This window comes from Pteropus alecto, unplaced genomic scaffold (assembly GCF_000325575.1).
Source record: "Pteropus alecto unplaced genomic scaffold, ASM32557v1 scaffold24, whole genome shotgun sequence".
NCBI classification, from domain to species: Eukaryota; Metazoa; Chordata; class Mammalia; order Chiroptera; family Pteropodidae; genus Pteropus; species Pteropus alecto.
The window spans coordinates 1,476,948-1,485,094 of NW_006439192.1; positions in this window are offsets into that span (position 1 = coordinate 1,476,948).

Genomic DNA, 8,147 nt, shown 5'->3' on the forward strand with positions numbered 1-8,147 from the left:
TGGAGGAGGGAAAAGCTCCTCTTTAGAGAAGAATACCAACTAATAAATGTAGAAGAAATTATAGAAATAGAAAATAACCACTCTGGAACCACCAGTAATTGAGTCAGGCAAAAATCGTCAGTGGATGCAGGACGATTGAGGATATTCATACGGTTTCAAAGTATCACCCCACAGATTATTTACTAAAGAGAAAAAAGAAATTAGACTGACATTACGTGCTCCTTAGTGTGATGCACAGAGGACACAATGATAATTATTCTTGAAGTTCTGCAAACAACTGCTCAGTCTCTCAAAAAATGCATATTTCATGAAAGATTAAGAAAAAGGCTAGTGACCTGTTCTAGATTAAAGGAGATGAAAATATGATACTAAAGGTAATGTGATTCCTAATTGAAGCCTGGATCCAAAAAAACCCCCAGCTATTTAGAAACATTGGGACAATTCGGGAAATTTGAATGTAGACTATACTAGTATTGCAGCAATAGAAAATTTCCTAAGAGTAATAATTGTATCTTGGTTATGCAGACAGGGCATTGTTTTTAGGAGATACATGCTAAAGTACTTAGGAGTGAAATAGCGTGTGTCTGCAAATAAAATGGTAAAGAAAAAAAGAGATAAACAAATGCACAAAATGTTAATAATTGGCAAATCTGAGTAGAAGATCCATGTTCGTTGCATTATTCTTGAAACTTTCCTGTAAGTTTAAAATTTTCAAAATGAAAGGGAGAACCCTCACACACAAAGTCTATGATGTTCAGTCCATAACACCAGGTTAATGCTTGAATCAACAGGCAAATATCACTGTTTGCTTGCTGTGTGTAAGGCATTTCAGGCTAATAAGAGAGAACAGAAGTGCTCCCAAAGGATTCAATGCAGGACTTGGACAAATGCCTGCCAAATGAGGCAGAATATGATGAATGTCCTAAGCAAAGCTGTATAACTTAGTAGGCTAAATAAAATGAGCTTTGGAATTAAAAGAGGTGGGGTTTGTATCTCAGATCTGCCAACTCCGTGGTCTTAGGCAAGCAACTTAACCTCTCTATGCCTCAGTTTCTACATCTGTGAAACAGCTAAATAAGATTTACTTCAGGGGATTGTAGTGGATATTAAATGAAATAATGTATCCATAGCACATATCTACCTGGCATATGGAAAATGTTCACTACTTAATAACACAGGTGAAAATTAATATGAGTTTAAAAGCTATATAGGCAAAACATATTTATTCATATGTGTATGGATATTAGAGCCACAACTTCAGCTTGTACTTTGGCACAGACCTGACTTTTGTTGGTACAGCAGGCTATTAAAGGCTGTAAAGAGCACTTCACAGTGCTCTACAGAATCTGGCAACATTCCTTCTCTCAGCTTCTGTCATCCAAAGGTCTTTCTTGTGAAAAGACCTGACAACACCAGTCCCAGGTCATGCGGAGAGACTTCCTTTCTCTCTCTACACTTGATTTAGGAAGGTGATGAAAGAAACTGTTAAGGAAAACAGCTGCAACAGAGAGAATTCTTCCTCTGGTTCCTATCCCTCTGGCCTTGTCAACTTAGCTAGATCCAGGTTAATGCTCAGTGTCCATATCAAGACTCTGGCCTTGGCCACTTATGAACTATAGCCAGTTCTCATTTCCCCACCTACACTGGGATCTAAACTCTGGGAAGTGTAGACAGCACATTCTCAGTCTAAATCCTAATAATACGACATTCTTCTATAAAATCTCTAGAATCAGAATTTTAGAGCAGGGAAGGGACTTTAGACTCCTTCATTTGTGAGACATTTGCTAAGTGCTTATTATGTACAGGGCACCGTGCTTGGAACCAGTGTATGAGGAAACACCCCAATGTGTCAGTGCTGTGCGGGTCCAGAGGTCTATGAAGATGGCGTCACCTACTGAGCAAGTTCCCAGTACAGGTCACCTGCTATAGTCAAGATGACCTGCTGATCTGCCGATGTTGCTTTTTTGAGAGAAAAACTTGGATTACTATGCTTTTACTCTCAAAAATGAAAAAGCAAGTGAGAATAGAAGGCCCACTGTGAAGAATTGGTAGTTCAGTTACCCTAGGTGTAAGAAGAATTAAGATCCTGAAGCCAGTGGCGTTGATTCCTTATTTCTTTAAAAAAAAAGGGTGGGGGGGGACCACTTGCTTGTTTTTAAGGACTCCGAAAATTGACAGGTAAGGATCCTCTAGAAACTGAGTGGCTGAAGGCATCTTTTAAGAAGAGGAAGTATAAGCCATGTGCCTGTGCTTCTACAAGAAGGCAGCAGAGCACAGAGACCTAGCAGTAAAAGCACTCAACTGTGCCTGGAGAGAAGACCGAAGGCTTCTCCAAAACGTGATGTCTTGGAATGATTCAGGTGGACAAGAGGGGAATGGCTTCCAATGCAGAGGGACAGAGTGATTAAAGATTTAAGCGTAATACCCTGAAATTCCTTGTCTAAGTATACATCTCAAGGAAATAATCATAGACTTGCACAAAGATTTATCTTGAATAACTTGAATGATTTAGAGTAGCAAAAAATTAAAAACAACCAACATGGCTAACATTCAGAGAATTCATTAAATAAACGATAATACACCCTTATTCTGGGTTATGGTATAGCCATGTGTTCTGATAGTATTTGATGATCTGGAGGAAAGGCTCAGTGGAAAAAAAAAAAAAGGAGGAAACATAAGTAGAAGTACAATGTAATCCCGTGTGTGTGTGTGTGTGTGTATTGTAATTTTACTTAAGAAGAAGCAAAAGAATTATAACTAAACATCAGTGTATACCTCTGATGGGGCAGGCGACAGGAGGATTGGGGAGAGGAGGTGCACATGGAGAGATGTTGGCAATAGTAATGGCTAGTTCTGGAGCTGGTGATAGTTATATTGTATATTAAACAAATAAATGCTGCATGTATATGTATGGTTCTATGTACCTGCATAAAAAAGAATTAGGAAAATTTAACAAAATTTGACAGTTACTACCTCTGCCAGGAAGTGTATATTATTTTTATTTTGTTAACACTTTTCTGTATTTTCCAATTTCTAAAAATTTGAGACCTGTATTTCTTTTATAATTAGAAAAACTAAGTTCACTTTCATTAGGTGGGGGAACTACCTATAATTAAGAGAAGGGGAGTGCTGTTCCACGGGAAATTTCCACCAGAAATTGGGAAATGACTCTGGAATCCAATGCCTGGAATTTACGAGCCTTCTGAGCGTTCACTTCACTCTTGACCACAAGGGGGCGCAAAGAAACAAGATAAAAGAAAAGCTAAACCTGCTGGTGGGTACTGGGCTTGTGATTCCGACTCAGAACTACGACCCCTGGTCTCACCTTGCTCCCCAGAGCCTCATCCAAGTTCTTCATAAGGTTACGAACACAGTTATGAATCCTGTAGGATTGGATGGTGAGTCTGGGAGCTTTTCTACCAAAGTCACTGTTTAAGTTGAATATCAAAAGGGCAAATATTTACAAGTTGTTTTTATGAGAAAACCAATTTTTGTCAGTGTACCTTATGTAGATTAGGGTACAACCTGACTGACACAACCTGCAAATTATTTCACCTTAACCACTTGATAGTGAAGGACTATAATGATATTCACATAAAGGATAGATAATTTAAGAAAAAAGAAGGCGACATACTCCTACAGTTGTATGTAATTCAAAAAGAGGCAACAGGCAGTGTTCCCTGTGATTTTATTTCTTAGTGAATATATAACTATGTTTTAAGCAACTTGATATGTTTGGGAATGGACTTAATGAGCTATATAGTATGGTATAGAGGAAAGAATAAACTTCGAAACCAGAAAACTTATGATCAGATCTAGGTTTGCAACTAATTTGCCCATGTGACCTTGGCAAATTACTCAAACTTTCTGAGTCTCAGTGTCTTCTTTTTTAAAATGGAGAGCTTCAGAAGTAAACTCCTGGTAAGATGGGGCCCACCCAGAGTGCTCCAGCCACACATAGCTTTCTTTGGCCAAAGTTCTAAGGAAACTTGGACCACACCAAGGATACATCCAGAGTAGGAGCCTGGGACAGAGAAGGCCAGATCACACCCAGTAAGTCAGAAGCAACACCCAGGAAGATGGAGTAACCAGATGAAGATTCACCCTGAATGGGGAGTAGATAGGGCTGTGGTAGCTCTAATAGGAAGGGATACTAGAACTAGGTGGGCCCCTCTGGAGAATACCCCAGGGAAATTGAAGGCAAGCAGCCATTCCCCTACAACAGAGGATTCCAGAGCTCATGTATGCAGAGCTCATGGATAGCCATTCCCAGCTTAATTGATAAATAATTGACATATAACGTTTTGTAAGTTTAAGATGTGCAATGTGATGACTTGATATTTTTATGTATTGCAAAATATTTACCAGGGTAAGGTTAGTTATCACATCCTTTACCTCACATAATTACCATTTTGTTGTTATGGTGAGAACATTAAAGCTCTACTCTCATAGCAACTTTCAAGTACAGAATACAGTATTGTTAACTATATGGTGGCCAATTCATTTTTTAAAATTGGTTTCTTCAGACTTGGGACACCAGGCAAAATTGGAGTCTCCTAATGCAATGGGATATACCCCTACTCTTGAGGAAAAAGAATCAGACCTAATTTGGTCTGCATCTTAGGGTCCAGATGGTGGAACTTGTTTTATCCTGGGGAAGAGGCTGAAGGCTAGTAGGATTCCCCTTTGTTTTTCCATCCCTGAAACAGTCTTCCTGGATCACCCACTCATGTCCGCCGAAGTCAGACACAGTGTTGCAGTGGAGTCTTATTTCCTCTCCCTCCACAACCCCTCCAGCCTCCCACTTACCAGATATACCACAGAAAGGCCCAGAAATGGTGTCCGGGAGACATTTCGGATAACAGACCTAGATGGTAGAGGTCACTGTCCAAATTAGATTGCTACCACAGGGTGACAGATGCAGACCATGAGCTTACCATGCCCTCAGGCTCTGAATGCCACCATGCCACCATTAAATTTGACAGGACATTTGGATTAAGGGAAAAGAAAGTAAGTGGAGTCAGTTATGGAGATACAGAGAAAGAGAATGAAGAAAAATGAGGCAAAAGAGAAAGACTCAAATGATGAAAAAGAATATGGGACCTAAAGGCGTAAAAGGAAGACAATGTATTTAATGGAAAAGAAGAATGGAGATTGGGCTCCACTCAATTTTATAGGTTCTTCCTTCCTTCTAATGCCCTCCTCCCTGCACTGTATTTACTATTAAATTACAGTCAGTTGAGAGAATAAAACAAACTAAACTCTACGAAAATACCTTTCTTTCCAAGTAGTGGCTTGGAATTTCATAGAACCAAAAGGCTGGGAGGGCCTCAAGGAGTCAGTCGTAAACTCTAGAAATGTAAATATAATTCAGTTTTTTAAAAAACACCAAAATTTTACATACATGATCAATAGAGTACTGCTGGTACACATGATGGAATCAACGAAAGGACATCACAAAGGGCGACACTGACTCGAGTCCATTCAGACACACAAATGTCTGTTTATCAGCTTACTAACTCGTCACCGACCAGTGAAGACATTGCTGTGTTGTCCAACTAATGGGTGTTGAGACATACCTTCCTTTTTATTTTTTTCTTGTCTTTTTATAGCAGCAGCATCACACTCTCCCAATTCCAGCCCCTGTGTAACATGAATATGTCAGTGATTGCTTGGATCAGAGGAAGAATATAACTATGGTATAAGTGTTTATGTCCTCCCCAAATTAATATGTTGAAACCTCCCCCCTAATGTGATGGTATTAGGGGATGGACCTTAGGTCATAAGGGTGGAGCCCTCAGGAATGGGATTAGTGTCTGTGTGGAAGAGACCCCAGAGAGCTTAGCTGCCCCTTCCACGGAGTCAGGAGACAGTGAGAAGACAGCGGTTATGAACTAGGAAGCAGGTTTTCACCAGACACAGCCTGACCATGCAGGCACCCTGATCTCAGACTTCAAGCTTCCAGGACTATGAGAAATACATTCTGTTGTTTATAAGCCACATGGTCTGGGGTATTTTTGTTACAGCAGCCTAAACATACTCAAAACAAGTATGGAGAGTGCCCAGAAATAGGGTAGGATGGTCAAGGCGTTTGGGATTTATGAAATCACACATAATCATTTAAATGTTTAAACAAAAAGAAGGTAGAGCACATCTTTGAAGAAGGAAGGTTTAGGGATTCCTGGTGCTGTTCTGAGCTAGATGCCTGGTGCAGTCAGGAGAATCCTGGGGCTATTGCCACTAGCAAAAGGAGGTCCCCAGCACCACCATGTGGCACCGCTCCACAGTGGGGGCCAGTCACAGAGACTGCCATCTGAACGGTGCCTCTTGGAGCTGCGCAGCCTGGTGCCTGGGCCGACCTCCTAGAAAACTGGTCTGTAAGAGGCCTTCGAGATTGTGAGAGACCAACACTGAGAGGTGACGTGACCTAGCGAAGGCCACACAGTCCGTGAAAGAGGCTGGAACCCAGTTTCCCTGGCTCCCGCCCATGCTGCTTGCGGATTCGGCCCCCACGCTTCGTTGCAAGACATCTGGCAAACCCCTCCGCGGCCCTTGCGCACAGCTTGCTTTACCTTCTGACCTCAGGAAACGAAGTGGTAAGGTTTACATCAACTTTGTGATTATATCCTGCAGTCTTTTGTCTCCTCTCATCGACATGCCCCTTCTCATCTTTTATTTTACTGAATATTTCCTGTGAGATTCTGCCAAAGACCTGCTTGTTTCAGTTACTTTGATTTTTCTTTTAAGAAAAGCGAAATTTATGGAAATCAAACTGGTTTCAACACAGGAGCCATAACAAATAAAAATTTCCATTTCTAAGTAAATATAAATCATGGGTTCTGACACTCTGCCTTTAACTTGAACTATAGCAGCTGTCATTCGGGAGGATACAGGTGTCAGCTCTCACATACCAGCCTGCATTTCTTCCCTGGGTCATGAATCACCCAGAGAGGGGCATCAGATCTACAGTGCCGAACCTGGGGCCCTTGGTGGGGAGGATTTTCATTTCCCCTAAGCTCAGTCAATATTGCTCAATGTTAGTGTTCCTTAGGCCCAGGTACTCACATGGAACTAAGAGGATCAGCTTGAGATTTTCAGTTAACCAAAAATCCCTTGCCAGGGGGCATCAAAGTGGCAGCATCTAGGCCAAAACTGCATGTGAGGGCTTCCTTTGTTCCGTGTCTGACAGGGACAGCCACAGCCCACGGGGCTGCTTGAGGGGGCTTGTTGAGTGGGTTCTGAAGTACTTTGCTGCTGCAGTCTGCATTGTGAACTTTGGTACCCTGACCTAAGAGCAGAGAAAAGGCCTTTTAAGCAGAAACATTTTTAAAGACTTCCTCTCCCCCTTTACTTCCCTGTCATCCTCTTTCCACTTCCCCATCATCCCTAATCCCCAAATAATTGAGGTACAGCGTATGGTGGGCGATTAATGCTGCCACCGGGGGCATCGCATTTCAGTTGTTGGCATCCTAGCTGAGGAACGCTGTGATTACTATCAGGCAAGCAGCCTTGGCAGATTTGAAGATATACCCAAAGTCATTTTCCACATACTTACTTTCCTCAGAATTGCTCTGGCTTTTTAGAAGACACAGAAATAGCCTTATTGGAAAATGAGGCTTCTGATTAGGGAAATTTTTCTTTGACGAATTGGATTGACCAAATATGTACTGTTGAGAGCCTGCAATGGAAGGGCCATGCATTATGCTAGGTAGTAAAGTTTATGTGATGATGGAAAGTTCTGGACTGGACAATGAGTGAGACACATTTATCAGAGTTTTATGAGTGCCAGTTTCTGCAGCAGCCCCTATACATGTATTTACACACTAAACCCTCGAAATATAGTTGTTTCGGAGGTGGTAGTGTCAGCTTTATAAAAGAGATCATAGCCCAGAAAGGTGGAGTAACTTAACCAAGGTCACAAAGTTACTATAAATCCATTTATTTGTGCATTTATCCATCGCATGGAAAAATTTATGGAGCTTCTATCATGTGCCAGCCAGTCAAAGCATGAAGATACAAAGATGAGTAAGCTCTGCCTCCACAAAGCTTATCATCTAGCTGTAGAGACAAATACATAGACGACTGCAGTAATTTTCTTTAAGAGAGATTCACAGGGGCATCAGAGTATATAGAAGTCAGCCTTGTGA